We start from the raw sequence: 16,800 nt of genomic DNA, 5'->3' as shown, positions 1-16,800 counted from the left end.
AACTATTCGGCACCCCATTGTAACCCATTATCATCATAATCAAGAACAGACAGGCAGGACGTAGGGTTTTACCTCATCGAGGGCCCCGAACCTGGGTAAATCGCTCTCCCCGCTTGTCTGTGAACCGATATCTCGTGTCAGCTTGCAGGATTCCATCAACCCTAAGCCCCTATCGGAGGGCATTGCCGAGGAGCACCCTCGACAATTGGCGCCGTCTGTGGGAACCATGTCGGCACAGGACAGGTCATCGGCAATACCAGTCACATCTGCGGCGTTCGTACTCGAGTCACCAACGCCACCAGATCCAAAAGACCCGATCCGCTGCGGATCCTTTGAGTTCGTATCACATCTCGAGCCGCCGCACTCGGTCTCTACAGAGACGCGCGACGGCATGACCACAACTTTCGGAGGCGTTCACTTCATCATCGACTCTGGAGGCTTTCTTCGCCTCCCTAGGGCAGGAACATCTGGCTCGAGGGCCTCAGCCTCGACAGGTAACGATCCAGCAACAACCTTGGAAATCCCGCCCAGAAACGCGCAAGGAGGTATCCGAGGAAGTTTCGACCTCACAACGGGACGAAGGAAGAGACGAAGGGACTCGAACCGTGGAGAGGAAGAACGTACAGCGGCTCACCCCCGCCAGTCCGAACGAGGGCAGCAGGACATGCAACCGATCCATGGCCGCACCCGTTCGCCGTATTTATCGGCTACGGAGCAACTCGAAGCACCATGCTACCTCCACTCTTACATTGATCCGAAGGATGGTCGAGAGAAATCCAGTCACCTGCTAAGGAACTGCCGACACTTCCTGGAGATTCGACAGTTCTGCGATGATCTTAGAGCCGAAGCCATATCAAGAGTTCACATAATGGAGAAGAGGGCAAGGTCTTACAGCTATCCGCCAGAACCGTATGTACCGGAGCCGTACGAATCAATGGAAAGAGACAAGTATGTACCAGCCGAAGCGTTCCCAGAGCCGTGCGGGCAGGTCAACATGATCCATAAAACCAGCTTTTCAAAAAGGGAAGTCAAGAAATTCTCGCGTGAAGTAAAGTATGCGGAAGTTGCTATGGTTGATACACCTGAATTCATCGACTGGTCGGAGCAAAGCATCTCCTTCGACAGGACAGACCACCCGAAAGCCGTCCCTAGACCAGGTCACGCAGCCCTTGTCCTTGAGGTGCAGATTGGAGGGTACAATATGAGCAAAGTATTCATGGATGGAGGAAGCGGCTTGAACCTACTATTCACCAGCACAATGAGAGCAATGGGTTTAACAGTCGATATGCTAAGAGAGTCTGACACAGGGTTCCATGGCATTATGCCGACTCGACCCGCTTATTCTCTCGGCAAAACATCATTGGATGTAGTCTTTGGTACGCCCAACAATTTCAGGAAAGAGAAGATCGAGTTCGAGGTAGTTGACTGGGAGTCTCAATATCACGTCATCCTCGGCAGGCCCGCGTTTGCCAAATTCATGGCCATACCTCATTATGCGTACCTAAAACTAAAGATGCCAGACAACAACGGGACCCCAATAACCGTTCATGGGAGCTTCGCTCGATCAGACACCTGCGATAGGGAGTTCCAGAAGATCGCCTCGAAGTTCGGTGCCAAGGAAGAACTCAATGCAATCGACGCTGCTACAGATCATACGCAACCCCCTGCCGACAATCGAAACGTAAGATCCGATGAGTTTGATGCTACAAAGGAAGCCAAAAAGCTGCAGGTGCATCCCACTGACCCGAAGAAAACGGTCAATACGTCGGCTGACCTTACGGTTGCATAGGAAGGCGCGCTCATCGAGTTCCTCCGTGAGCGCTGGGAGATATTTGCATGGGAACCATCCGACATGCCAGGTATCCCCAGGGAACTCGCTGAGCACGCCCTTAATGTTGACCCGACAGCCAAACCAGTGCAGCAGTAAATGCGCCGATTTTCCGAACCAAAGAGGAGAGCAATCGGCGAGGAAGTCAATCGACTCCGTAAAGCAGGATTCATCCGAGAGCTCAAGGAATCTGAGTGGGTGGCCAACCCTGTCATGGTGCCCAAAAAGGACACCACCGCTCTGCGTATGTGTATCGATTACACCGGCCTCAACAAACACTGTCCGAAAGACCACTTCCCACTGCCTCGTATTGATCAGATAGTCGACTCCACAGCCGGATGCGATCGCCTCTCCTTCCTTGATGCGTACTCCGGATATAATCAGATCAAGCTGAAGAAAGAAGACCAGGAGCTAACCGCGTTCATCACCCCACACGGCATTTTCTGTTACAACGTCATGACCTTCAGGTTGAAAAACGCAGGAGCAACTTATCAACGTTGCATGCAGGCTTGCCTTGGAGAGAAGATCGGGAGGAACATCGAAGTCTACATCGACGATATCGTGGTGAAGACAAAGCACGCTGCTACTCTCGTTGATGACTTGCGAGAAACCTTCGACAACTTAGACAAGTATAAAATCAAGTTGAATCCCAAAAAATGTTTCTTTGGAGTGCCAGGGGGACAAGTACTCGGGTACTTCATCTCAGCCAGGGGGATTGAAGCCAACCCTTTGAAGATCAAAGCTATTCTCGATATGGAGCCGCCGAAAAATCTGCACCAAGTGCAGCAATTGGCAGGACGATTAGCAGCGCTCAGCAGGTTCATCGCCAAGCTAGGGGAAAAAGCTTTGCCCTTCTACAATTTGATGAAAAAATCAGAAAAGTTCGAGTGGACAAAGGAGGCGCAGGAATCCTTCGACAATCTGAAGAAAATCTTGTCGACATCTCCAGTCCTTGCAACCCCCCGTGAGAAGGAAACACTGCTCATGTATATAGCTGCAACAGCCCAAGTCTTTAGCAGCGTCTTGGTCGTCGAACGAGAAGAAGCAGGGAGAGTTCATGGCGTGCAAAGGCCCGTTTACTACCTCAGTGAAGTGCTCACACCCGCAAGACAGAGGTACCCCCATCATCAGAAGCTGACATACGCAGTGTGGAGGTCAGCTCGCAAGTTGCGACACTACTTCACAGAGCACCCGATTATCGCCGTGAGCGAAGCGCCACTGAAAAGCGTAATGACTAATCCGGAGGCCACAGGTCGAGTGTCCCAATGGGCTATCGAGATAGCACCACACGACATAACTTACGTCAATCGAACGGCGATAAAATCCCAAATCCTCCCAGATTTCGTGGCAAATTGGATCCAATCACAGACACCAGCAGCACCCGACATGTCGGGGTCATGGGTAATGTACTTCAACGGGTCGAAACGGAGTACAGGTGCAGGAGCAGGAGTGGTGTTGATATCACCGCAGGGAGATAAGATGAAGTATATACTACGTATGAACTTTCCCCTGCCGACGAACAATGAAGCAGAATACGAAGCGCTGCTGCACGGAATGAAGATGGCAAAGGCGTGTGGGGCAACTCGTCTAGAAATCTACGGAGACTCAAACTTGGTGGTGCAGCAGTCAATGAACCTGTGCGACGCGGTCAGCGACAACATGATCGCCTATCGGCAACTGTATCAAAATATGGAAGCAAAATTTGAAGGATGTGAGCTCAAACATATCGGCAGAGCCAGCAACGAGGAAGCCGACACTTTGGCAAACATCAGGTCCATGTGCTCCCCCATTCCAGACGGAGTGTTTTACGAGGTGATCACTCAGCGATCAATAAAAGAGAAGACGTCGGCACCTCCAAAACCGTCGGCTGACGAATTGGAGGCGAGCTTGCAGCGAGCTGCCGAAGAATCCCCAACTCCTCCTGCTGAACAAGTCCTCCTCCTCGAGCCACTATGGACCAAGCCGTTCCTAACGTATCTAACGAAGCAGGAGTTACCAGAAGATCCAGTGGAAGCAAGACGAATCGTTAGACGATCGAAAGCCTTCACCATAGTAAACGGTGAACTTTACAAGCGCAGCATTTCTGGTATTTTCTAAAGATGTATCGCCATTGACGATGGAAGAGAACTGTTGCGCGAGATACATGAAGGAACCTACGGACATCACGCAGGAAGCAGGGCCCTCGTGGCGAAGGCCTTCAGGGCAGGATTTTACTGGCCAACAGCGGCATCAGACGCTCGAGACCTGGTCATGAAGTGTGACCCCTGCCAACGGTTTTCACCAAAACCGCACGCCCCTGCGACAGATCTGATGACAATACCGCTGGCATGGCCCTTTGCTCAATGGGGACTCGACCAAGTTGGACCATTGCCAAGGTCGTCACCCGAAGGACACACGTACTTACTGGTCGCAGTCGACAAATTCACCAAGTGGATCGAGGCAGTACATGTACGAAACCAAAAAGCTAAAACGGCAGTTCAATTCTTCAAAGGAATAACCTGTCGATTTGGTATGCCTCACAGTATCGTCACAGACAACGGAACCAACTTTGACTCCAAAGAGTTTCGAAAATTTTGCGATGATGGAGGAATCAAACTAAAGTTTGCATCAGTGGCCCACCCACAGACCAATGGCCAGGTGGAAAGGATCAACGGTCTCATAGGGGATGGCCTCAAGAAAAGCCTTACAGGTGCAGCTGGAGCCTGGGTCGAAGAGTTACCATCCGTACTCTGGAGTTTGCGTACCAAACCTAACAGGTCGACTCAGTACACCCCATTCTTCTTGGTGCATGGAGCCGAGGCAGTCCTGCCAGCCGACGGGCGGTTTGAAGCACCTCGGGTGACAGCATACACGGAATCCTCTTCCAATATCACGCTACAGGACGCTGTGGACCTCCTCGACGAGGCACGAGACATTGCCTTGGCAAGAACGACGGTATACCAGCAGGCGTTGAGAAATTATCACAGCCGACGTATACGCAGTCGAAGCTTTAATGTCGGGGATATGGTACTTCGGCTGAAGCAAGAGAGACCCTTGAAACTTGAATCCCCTTGGGAAGGACCATATATCGTCACTGAAGTGATACCAGGAGGAGCCTATCGGCTCAAAAACCCAGCTTCAGGATGTTGCTGTCAAAACCCACCGGCGGGCAGCGACGGGCAACACCGTAGAGCCGGGAACAACCTAGGGCTGCGGCTGGCCGAGGTCCCTCCGAGCGACGGCCCGCAAAGCCTTCTGGTCACACGTCCGATGCTAATCGCAAGGGCGTGCCACCTGACCTATACCTGGTCAGGAAGGTGATGGAGATGCCTCGCTTAGTTTCCTGCATGGCATACACGTAAACATTAAATACGAGCCTCGATCGGCTCTCAGGTTGTCCTGTGAATCGGCTCAAGGAGCCGATCCACCCATGATTCGTACGAGGTGCACGAATATATGGTGGTCCTGCTTGATCAAGATAAAGCTAATGAGATCTACGACGATTTAGGGTTTTCACCGCATAATCGGATCATCCTACTCAGGATTGGGCCTCGCGGCCACGCACGGTGATCGTAAGCCGATCCTAGACAAGGCCTAAAAACCAACACGAGGTTGATCCCCGGAACATCCTGTCTAGGACTAGCAAACGACACCCTACGTGCCGCTGGATCCTCCCGCCCTTTGTAAGGCCTAACTATTGCAGATATTAAACTAATCCTTGATGAACAAGGAGCAATCGTAACGGATCAGATCTACTAAAATAATGATCAAGCGGGGTGCCGCCCCTACACCTAAGATAGGTGTAAGGGCGGCTAGATATGCAAGGGTTGCACTACGACAGCATGTTACGCGAAGAACTATGCTAACCCTAACACATCTATGATAACTACGTTGCTCGCCATCAAAAAGGCTTCAGTACGAGCAACACATGAACAACATGAAGCTTGTGCTGCCTAGATCGCAAGATGCGATCTAGGCAGCATGTTGCTTACCGGTAGAAACCCTCGAGACGAAGGAGTTGGCGATGCGCCGAGATTGATTTGGTTGGTTGAACGTTGGTTGTTGTTTATTCCATAAACCCTAGATACATATTTATAGTCCAGGGGACTTTCTAATTTAGGCGTGCACCTAACCGTGCACGGGTAAAACTCTAACTAACCAACACGTATCCTAATATGTTACAGATACACGGGCAAACTAGCCCAACTTTGCATATAAGGCCGATCCACGTATTTCTTCCGTATATAATCTTCAAGCCCATCTTGATCGTGGCCCACCTCTGACTTGGTCAAATTCTGGTGATAACACATGCCCCCCTGGTTTTGGAATTGATAATTCCAAAATCACTCCGTTTTTTCTTCGTCGGGTCATGTCATGGCAGAGCAGAACCGTCGCAGCATTTTTCATCATGATGCCCTGTCTTCTCAACTATTCCGCGCGATCTGACCGTTGTCTTTGGGCACCGCCTCCTTGGAAACTGCTGTGGCATTGAATTTCTACTATAGCCCCTTTATTTAACCGCTCTAAGCAGTTTACCACTTCATCATCTTGCTCTGTTCTGGCCATCGGCACCCAAAAAACCCCAATCTCCCATAGCCATGTCTTCCTCTTCTTCCTCTTCCACCTCGTCGGTCTTCTCTGACTCCTCCTCCTCCCGCGAGCCGACGCCGGAGTGGGGCTCGTTGGCGGTGCACGACATTCTTGCCCCGACGACGTGGGACAAGGAAGAACACGATTCCTCCATCTGGCCTGAGGATGACAAATCCCTGACCGACGGAGAGGGCGACCTTCACTTCCTCGTCGAAGGGGAAGAGGAGGCGGAGAGCGAAGACGACCGCTTCTCCTGGGACGATTTCACCTCTTCCGAGGAAGAGGCGGAGGAGGAGGACGACGACGACTCCCTTGAAGGTTACCCACCAACGAAGCGCCTCCGCACCTGGTGGGACGACGACAGTGATGACGACGATGAGGAAGATGAGGATCCCGTAGAAGGCTACGGAAGCTCCGATGAGGAGCCTCTCAGCAGCTGCGCCGGAGGCAGCGACGACGAGGGCAGCAACGGCCCCTAGATTAGGGATCAGTAGTAGTAGTTGGCTTTTGCCCTCTTCTTCCTTGAGCAATCGGCTCTTTCTTTGTAAGGAATACCCCTATTAATGAAGAAAAATCCCTTAATTAATTTCGCTTCCTTGTCCACCTTGCCGATCGTCGAATGGGGCTGCCGTACAGAGAGCCGATAGCAGAACATCGGCTCGTATCACGACCCGAGGCCAAGCTGTTGCCTAAACACGCAGTCCAACAGGCCTCAATAAGCCTAATTCTCGTCCAAACCATCAGAATGAACTCCTCCGCAACCCCTAAGAGATTCGTCTCGCACATCATGATTTCTGGTCTGAACCGATTCTGTTAACTTGCTAGTTTGGACTTATTCCTCTAGAGTCGATATCAGCGTATCGGCTTTGTTACTCTGAAGTCGATGCCCGTGCATCGGCTGTATTTGCATACTGTTATCTCCATACGTCTTCTCAAGTCGATGCCTGTGCATCGGCTGTGATTTTTTTTTACTGGCCGATGACAAATCGGCCCTCACATCTCACTGCCCGTCATCCCACATGCTTGGGAAATATTTCTTGAGGTGTTGACCATTGACAGCTACTGGGAATTTCTCGCCGTCCAACTCTTCCAACATGTATGCATTACCCTTCAAGGCTTGGACAACTTTGTACGGACCATGCCAATTAGGAGACCATTTGCCATATGCCTTGTCCCTGGTTCCTAACGGCAACACAGCTTCCCATACTAGATCACCAACTTGAAACTCCTTTGGTCTAACCTTTTTATTGTAGGCACGAGCCACCCTGGCTTTGTTCTCCTTAATCTTCTCCAATGACCAAAGCCTAAGCTCCGTTGCGTCCTCAATAGTGTCACTCATCAAGGCTGCATATTCTTCAGTTGTCAGATCATTCTGAAACGTGACACGTCTTGATCCAGCCGTAATTTCCCAAGGCAATACGGCTTCCTGTCCATAAACAAGCTGGTACGGCGAAGTCTTTATAGCTCCATGGCACGACATGCGGTAGACCCATAATGCTTCTGACAACTTCTCATGCCAATCCCTAGGGTTCTCGTCAATTTTCCTCTTGATCAGCTTGATTAGACTCTGATTGGACGCTTCAGCCTGCCCATTAGCTTGAGCATAGTACGGGGATGATCGGATCAGTTTAATCCCCATGTCATCGCAGAACTTCCTGAATTCTTTAGAAATAAAGACCGAACCTCCATCGGTCGTGATAGTTTGGGGAATCCCGAACCTATGAATGACGTGTTCTTTCACAAATTTGATCACATCTTCTGATTTCACCTTTTTCATAGGGACGGCTTCCACCCACTTGGTGAAGTAATCTGTGATAACCAAAATCCATTCATGTTTTTTACTCGACGCCGGATGGATTTTGCCGATCATATCCATGCCCCACCCCCGAAACGGCCAAGGCTTGATGATAGGGTTCATTGCTGATGCTGGTACTATCTGAATCTTCCCGAACATCTGGCACGCTTGGCACCCCTTGTAATAATTGAAGCAATCTTCAAGCATGGTGGGCCAATAAAACCCTGATCGCCTGATTAACCACTTCATCTTATGAGCCGACTGATGAGTTCCACAGCGCCTTCATGCACCTCATGTAAGAGCCGATTAGACTCGGTTGGCCCTGTGCACTTAAGTAGTAACCCTTCCAACGTCCTGTAGAACATATCGTCTCCTATGAGGACATACTTCATGGCTTTGTACCTTATCCGTTTAGGTGCCCCCCGAGCCGAATCTTTTAAATAATTGAAGATTTCGGCTCTCCAATCATCCTGTTCCAGGAATTGTACATGAACCTCCGACCCATCAGATATATCTATATAGCCTGACGCCATTTGCGCGAGATTGTTGGCCTCGGTATTTTGGGATCTTGGGACCCAATTAAAGTTGATGTACCGAAACTGTGTCATCAACTCACGGCATTCCACCCAATATGGGAAAAGTGATTCACTTTCGCACTTATATTCATCCGTGAGCTGGTTAATCACCAACTTTGAGTCTCCAAAAAGCTCTACTGCTTCAGCTCCAGCTTCCAGTAGCAACTCCATTCCCTTACGTATTGCCTCATATTCTGCTACGTTGTTGGTGCAAGGGGTAGATAATCTGATGGAGAAGGAGTATTCTGCCCCCCGAGGAGACACGAGCAGAATGCCGATGCCACAACCATCGTCACAAACCGATCCATCAAAGAACATAGCCCATGCACGTATAGATAGTGCTGCTATATTGGTACTGATCCGTTCAGCGATAAGATCGGCCAACGCTTGTCCCTTGACTGCTTTCGCAGGCTGATACCGGAGATCGAATTCTGACAACGCAAACATCCACTTACCAAGTCGGCCTTTTAAAACGGGGGCCGACAACATGTGCTTGACAACATCTGACTTGCATATGACGATGATCTCTGCCGTCAAAAGGATGTGATGAAGCTTGGTGCAAGTAAAGAACAGGCAGAGGCAAAGTTTTTCGACCTCAGGGTATCTTGCCTCCGCGTCCAGCATCCTTCTGCTGAGGTAGAAAACGACCTTTTCAACGCCCTCGTAGAGTTGCACCACCACCGAAGCGATGGATGTGTCAGCTACTGACAAGTAGATGTAGAACGGTCTGTCTTGCTGGGGCGGAACTAGCACAGGCGGCGTCGTCAGATACCGCTTAATCTCATCAAACGCATGTTGCTGTTCTGCCCCCCAGTGAAACTCGTCATCAGATTTAGTCTTCACCAGCGCCATGAACGGCTCGATTCGTCCTGACAGATTAGAGATGAATCGTCGGACAAAATTGATCTTGCCGATGAGGCGTTGGAGCTCCTTCTTCGTGGTTGGCGGCTGCATGGTACGCACCGCCTCCTGACTTTTCAGGCCGATCTCAATTCCTCGTTCATGAACCAGAAAACCTAGGAATTGACCAGCCGTCACGCCAAAGGCGCACTTCTTCGGATTCATTCTCAGTCCGAATTTCCGAGTTCGGTCTAGGACGCGCCGTAGATCGTCCAAGTGTCCCTCCATGGAGACTGATTTGACTACCACGTCGTCGATATAGATCTCCACCAGCTTGCCGATCAGATCATGAAATATATAATTCATGGCTCGTTGGTACGTTGCACCAGCATTCTTCAACCCAAAGGTCATGACCACATATTCAAACAAGCCTACTGCCCCTGGTACTCTGAATGCGGTCTTGTGTATATCTTCCGGAGCCATGAAGATCTGGTTATAACCGGCGTTGCCATCCATGAAGCTCAACACCTTGTGGCCAGCAGCGGCATTTATCAACGTTTCTGCCACAGGCATCGGATATTCGTCCTTTGGAGTGGCTCTGTTGAGATCTCGAAAATCGATGGCCACCCGCCATCGGCCGTCCTTCTTCTCTACAGGAACGATACTGGAGATCCACTCAGCATACCTGCATGGCCTGATGAACCCGGCGGCCAACATTTTCTCGATTTCTTTCTTGACTTCTTCCAGAATTTTGGCCCTCATTTGACGTGCTCGTTGTTGGAATGGCCGAAATCCTTTCTTGAGGGGGAGCCGATGTTCGATGATACTCCTGTCCAAACCAGGCATCTCCGTGTAATCCCATGCAAAGCAATCTGGGTATTCCTTCAACAGAGCTATCATCTGCCCCCTGAGCTGTGGATCTAACTTCTTGCTGATAAAAGTCGGTCGCGGCTTATCCCCAGGACCAATGTCGACTTCCTCTAGCTCATCAGCCGATGTAAACCCATACCCTAGCTTTCCGTCACCTGTGAGGTCGACGCCACATACTGGGAGAGCAGGTGGTATGGATAATACGGGCCGATCGCTAGAATCGGCTTCCATCTTGATCATTACCAGGACCTTTTGGCAGTGTCGGGGCCGGTCGCGGGGAGCGGCTCCTTCCTTATCTTCGCTATGAGAGCAGCTGCCCTCGTCTCCACCTTCATCAGGGCGGTGCCCCAGTTCTACCATGTTGATGTTGAACAAGTATCTTGGCTGGCACCTCCTGGGGTAAGTGTCTTCAGCGGCGCATGACGGTGGATTAGGCACTTCTGGAGTCGCCAACGCGAATGACGACGGTGGACGGGGCTGAAGTGGCACTTCTCCTTGGTAGGTCCCGAGAGCTGGTCCTAATAGAAAGTGCTGATGCTTCATGACCTCCTGGATCATCCGAAAAGCAACATGCTCCAAAGTATTCACCAGGCTCTCAGAATGGCGATGCAGCGAGTGAGTCACCATGCAGCTAATCTCCTGGCGCAGGGACCTGGTACGTTCTTCTGACGGGACGGACAGGTCCACTCCATCGAGCGCGCCTTCCGGTGAGAACTCCTTCCACCGGATGCCATGTGCACGGGTTCTGTGAAAAGAGCCGATGAGGTCGGCTTCGAGGATGGCTTTGACCTCGTCATACTTCTTCTTGAGCTCGTCGGTCAGATCCTCGTACGTGACTGGAGTGCCGTCCGCCATCTCAGATGTAGATGGCGACGTGGTTGATGTAGAAGCTTGTCCCACCGGGCGTGCCAGAATGTGTTGCTGTCAAAACCCACCGGCGGGCAGCGACGGGCAACACCGTAGAGCCGGGAACAACCTAGGGCTGCGGCTGGCCGAGGTCCCTCCGAGCGACGGCCCGCAAAGCCTTCTGGTCACACGTCCGATGCTAATCGCAAGGGCGTGCCACCTGACCTATACCTGGTCAGGAAGGTGATGGAGATGCCTCGCTTAGTTTCCTGCATGGCATACACGTAAACATTAAATACGAGCCTCGATCGGCTCTCAGGTTGTCCTGTGAATCGGCTCAAGGAGCCGATCCACCCATGATTCGTACGAGGTGCACGAATATATGGTGGTCCTGCTTGATCAAGATAAAGCTAATGAGATCTACGACGATTTAGGGTTTTCACCGCATAATCGGATCATCCTACTCAGGATTGGGCCTCGCGGCCACGCACGGTGATCGTAAGCCGATCCTAGACAAGGCCTAAAAACCAACACGAGGTTGATCCCCGGAACATCCTGTCTAGGACTAGCAAACGACACCCTACGTGCCGCTGGATCCTCCCGCCCTTTGTAAGGCCTAACTATTGCAGATATTAAACTAATCCTTGATGAACAAGGAGCAATCGTAACGGATTAGATCTACTAAAATAATGATCAAGCGGGGTGCCGCCCCTACACCTAAGATAGGTGTAAGGGCGGCTAGATATGCAAGGGTTGCACTACGACAGCATGTTACGCGAAGAACTATGCTAACCCTAACACATCTATGATAACTACGTTGCTCGCCATCAAAAAGGCTTCAGTACGAGCAACACATGAACAACATGAAGCTTGTGCTGCCTAGATCGCAAGATGCGATCTAGGCAGCATGTTGCTTACCGGTAGAAACCCTCGAGACGAAGGAGTTGGCGATGCGCTGAGATTGATTTGGTTGGTTGAACGTTGGTTGTTGTTTATTCCATAAACCCTAGATACATATTTATAGTCCAGGGGATTTTCTAATTTAGGCGTGCACCTAACCGTGCACGGGTAAAACTCTAACTAACCGACACGTATCCTAATATGTTACAGATACACGGGCAAACTATCCCAACTTTGCATATAAGGCCGATCCACGTATTTCTTCCGTATATAATCTTCAAGCCCATCTTGATCGTGGCCCACCTCTGACTTGGTCAAATTCTGGTGATAACACAGGAAAAGACGTTGAGAATCCATGGAACATCGCACATTTGCGACGATTCTATACATAGGATACGATTGTTTTTAATTACTCGACAACCCTTAAGGTTGCTTTTGCACTATGAATAAAAGTTCTAATCAGGTTTTCTACCTTTTTTCTTGCTCCAGGCCTTATCACCCGAACATACCGTATGGGGCCGTACCATTGGCTCTTACTCCCATCGGGAGCGCTGGCCTAAAAAATACGCTTACACAGTGTCATTAATTAAATACTCTCAACGGGAGCTAAGATTAATGATGCACAAAAACAACCAATCCAAGCCTCGAGAAAATACACGAGTGATGCAGTCGATGGTTACATTATCACAAAATAAGGCTCAAACCGGTGCACCGCGTGACGAAGCCAAGCGTCTAATTCCCTCGACTAAGTCGATGGGTCTCGCTCTTACAAAAACTTACATATCGGCTTCGCAATAACATTGCATAATTCAACGAAGTCGTCGAGAGAGCAGGTTGAACTGATCACTCAGCCGCCCACGACAATAAAATATCAATCAAACTAACATAGCGTGCAACGTACGCAGTAAATTTGTACAAAACAATCTTATGCAGGTATAAGGTTATTACATTCATGATCGGGCTCCCTGGTCCCAGTGGGCCTTCAGATCCTTCTCAAGGCATGACTCCATCCGAGAAACAATGGTATAAGCAGGACCCCTAGCAACATCATAATATTGGCCTAAACTCCTCTCAGTATTTGCCACGGCCCTCAAGTCTAAAGACGGATGGCACGCCAATATCGAAGCGAAGGCAAGCTCAGCACCAGCCAGGAGTTCTTTCCGCACCAACTGGTGAATCCTTTCGGGAGACTTGAATCGGGTAAACAGGACAGATAAAGTTTCGGGTGCTTGGTCCAGAGGGAACAAGGTCTTCCAAACCATCGTGAGATGAGCGTGGAACTTATCAAAGTAATAATGCGCCTTCTCCACCCGGTACTCAAACTTCGCCATGACAACAGCCTTCGGACGATGCAGCCATAAATCGTGTTTTGGGTGCGCAACGTCAGTCATCGCCTCGACCTTTTCATGGATCTTCTTGTTCTCCTCAGTTGCATCGGAAGCTACGACTGGAAAGGAACGAATATCAGTTAAAAGAACATTCAAGCTATGTCAGGAATCAGAAGATGGGCTAATACTTACAGCCCAAACTTTCGGTAGCAACATGAAGACCATCGAGAGCATACTGTTCGATAGCAGTCGCTATCTCCCCCTTTTTCTTCACCAAGGCTGCCATCGCGCGAAGAGAAGTGATGTCTTTATTTAGACAAGACACTTGGTCACGTAAGCGGCGAACAAGGTCCGATTCATCATTACTCGAAGGGTTTGGAAAAAGCTCGGCACGGGAAGAAGATGAAGGAATCTGCAGTACAGTCCCCAGTTCAGACCAGCATTAACATAAAAACTCCCATCGGGAGCGCCTGGCATATATGTTACATACAAAAGATTGTTTGAATTGACAAACAGAGCCGAAACAACAAAGGACTAAATCAAATTGTGATTGGTCTTATTTACAATCAATCAAGCAAGAGTTCAAGGGATCGCCGACGACGAGCCAGGGGCAGCTTCAGGGATAGGCTTGGCTTGTGCTTCATCCACCAACTTCAAGAGTTGATTGGCACATACCACCGCCGAGCGTTTGAAGGGTTCAAGGTCGACTGGGCGATTATCATCGTCCACAGGCAAAGCCTTAGACAATTTCTCTGATTCAGACCCCATCCCATGGCCCATGAGCAGTTGGAAAGTAAGAACCGCCCCAAATAAGCGGTTACGGCGTTTCAATACCTCCACAGGCTCGGAAGGATCAACAAGGAAAGCATCCGCCATCTCGTCGAGAGTCTTGTCCTGCTTCATCTTTGGGAAGATCATCGAGTATAGCCTCGACAGCGCTCCTTTGGTCTTTTGCAGAAGTCCAAGGACTTGGACATTAGACTCAGCGGCAAGCGACAAGGCATCGGCTGTAGAGTCCTCCCAAAGCTGATGACGTCGAGTGACAGTTATGTCGGCGGCCTCTGAAAAAAAAGTCAGATCAATAACCAGTGAAGAAACACCAAGAAAGAAACTGCGTGCCATGGATTTTACCTAATAAATCCTTGATGGATTCGTGGAGGACGCCTTCCTTCTTGTCGGCTGCAACCGCTGCCGCACGCCTGGCATCTTGCTCATCCTTCATCTGCCGCTTCAACTTCTTCACCTCCTCCTTCAGCAAGGCGTTTTCATTCTTGGCGTCGGTGGAAAGCATGTTGGCTTCAAGCACCTGATCAGCCGAAGATCTGATAGTCTTTCGAAGTTGGGAGTTTTCAGCCTCAAGTCGGGTGAACTGCTCAGCGAAATCCGCCACAGCATCGACTGTGACGTAAATTGGCTGCAGCAAGAAAAATCAAGAAGACTCAGTCGACAGAAACTCGGCGAAGCAGGGCAGATTGAATACTTACATGATCGCGACCAGCCGACGAAGTGGGAGCATCGCCAGGAGGAATAACTTTCGACACTGGAATCTTCTCTACAACCGTTCGCGAGGGAGGTGTCGACTTGGCGGGAGAGGGATTCAATTCCTTAGCTGATGCCGCTCTCCCAGAGGTTAATTTGGCCCTCTTCACGAGAGGAACTTCATCATCATCATCATCATCAGAGCTACTTAAGTGCAGTACACGGTTAGCATACAAAACGATAGGAAATAAATCAGGAAAAGAGTATAGATGCTCACAGGTCCAGATCATCTTCGCCTGCGAAGAAACTTGTTGAACTCTTCTTAGCAGGAGGAGGCGAAGCAGTTCCATCGGCATCATTATCTTCTCCGCTAGGACTTGATTCAGCCGTTGTAATGAAATCGTCGTGTATCTGCTTACGGCGCCTGCTCCTGATGAAGGCATCATCCTCGGCAGCTTCTTCCTCTTGGACATCGCTGTCCTCGAGGGCATGCTGGGCGTCCTCGGTCCCCTCGAAATCATCATCATCATCCTCTAGTTCCACACCGCTTTCGGGTGTAGGAGGATCGCATTGAGCAACGGCGGGGGCCTGTCGAAGAAAAGAAATTTGTGAAACACAACGGAAAAAGGAGTAACAACAGCAAGCGAAAAACAACAGGATTACCTCGGTCGGAAGATGGTCAAAATCATAAGGAGGATGAGCCGATGTCAGGACGATGTTGTCCTTCATACTAAGGCACGTCAAGCGGCGGACTTCATCTCGGAGGTCTTCGGCCGAAAGGTTGGCAGAGCTGACTCTAGACCTATCGTCCTTGCCCGTGTAAAGCCACAGTTGATGGGGTCGAGACATTAACGGTTGCACTCGACGTTGTAAGAACACTGAGACTACCTCAGTGCCGCACATCGTCAAGCCTCCCGTATTCTTCAGGATGACTACTTGGTCGAATAGCTTGTCGGCTGTCGCTCTCTCTTCGGGAGAAAGGGCGTTTTGCCAGGACTTCTTTGGCTTAGCTATCAGTTTATCTTCAAAAGGAGGGAGATTTGAGCGCCGTCCAGGCACCAAAGGGTCTCGCAGATAAAACCATTTGTTGCGCCAGCCTTGGACGGATTCCTTCATCGGGTAGTCAAGATAATCGACTTCCTTCCTAACAACAAAGCCGACGCCGCCTACGACGGGAAGACCATTGCTGTCGTTGTGACGCTTTACATAGAAGATCTTCCTCCAAAGACCCCAGTGGGGGTCAATGCCAAGGAAGGCTTCACAAACAGTGATAAAGATAGAGAGATGGAGAATCGAATTAGGGGTCAGCTGCCAGAGCTGAATCCCGTAGAAGAAAAGAAGGGAACGTAGAAACTCGTGGGCAGGAAGAGAGAGTCCGCGGAATAAGAAAGCAGTGAACATAACAGTGAAGCCCTTCGGAGGCCTTGGGCGAGAAACGGCACCTGGTAGACGGATGTCATCCTCAGATGAGGAGATGAGGCCAAGGGCTCGCAGCTTGTTCACATCTCGGTTGGAAATGGCGAAGGCGCTCCAGTCACGGCTGACCTTGGTTGAGTCGGAGGCGCTGGCACCCTTCTTCTTGCCCATGGCGTCTGAAGCTTTTGAGGGAAGAACAGAGGAAGCGGGAAAGGACGGGCGAAGAAGATGAGCAGTGGGAGGCGTAAAAAGTAAAAACAAGAAGGCCCCCTATTTATGTCGTAAATATTGAGGCGGGATCATGGCCATAACTCCACAAACATCGTGGGAGGTGGAGCAGATCTGGCTGTACAC

This window comes from Lolium perenne, chromosome 3 (genome assembly GCF_019359855.2).
Source record: "Lolium perenne isolate Kyuss_39 chromosome 3, Kyuss_2.0, whole genome shotgun sequence".
NCBI classification, from domain to species: domain Eukaryota; kingdom Viridiplantae; phylum Streptophyta; class Magnoliopsida; order Poales; family Poaceae; genus Lolium; species Lolium perenne.
Note: the sequence above shows the minus strand (reverse complement) of the source record.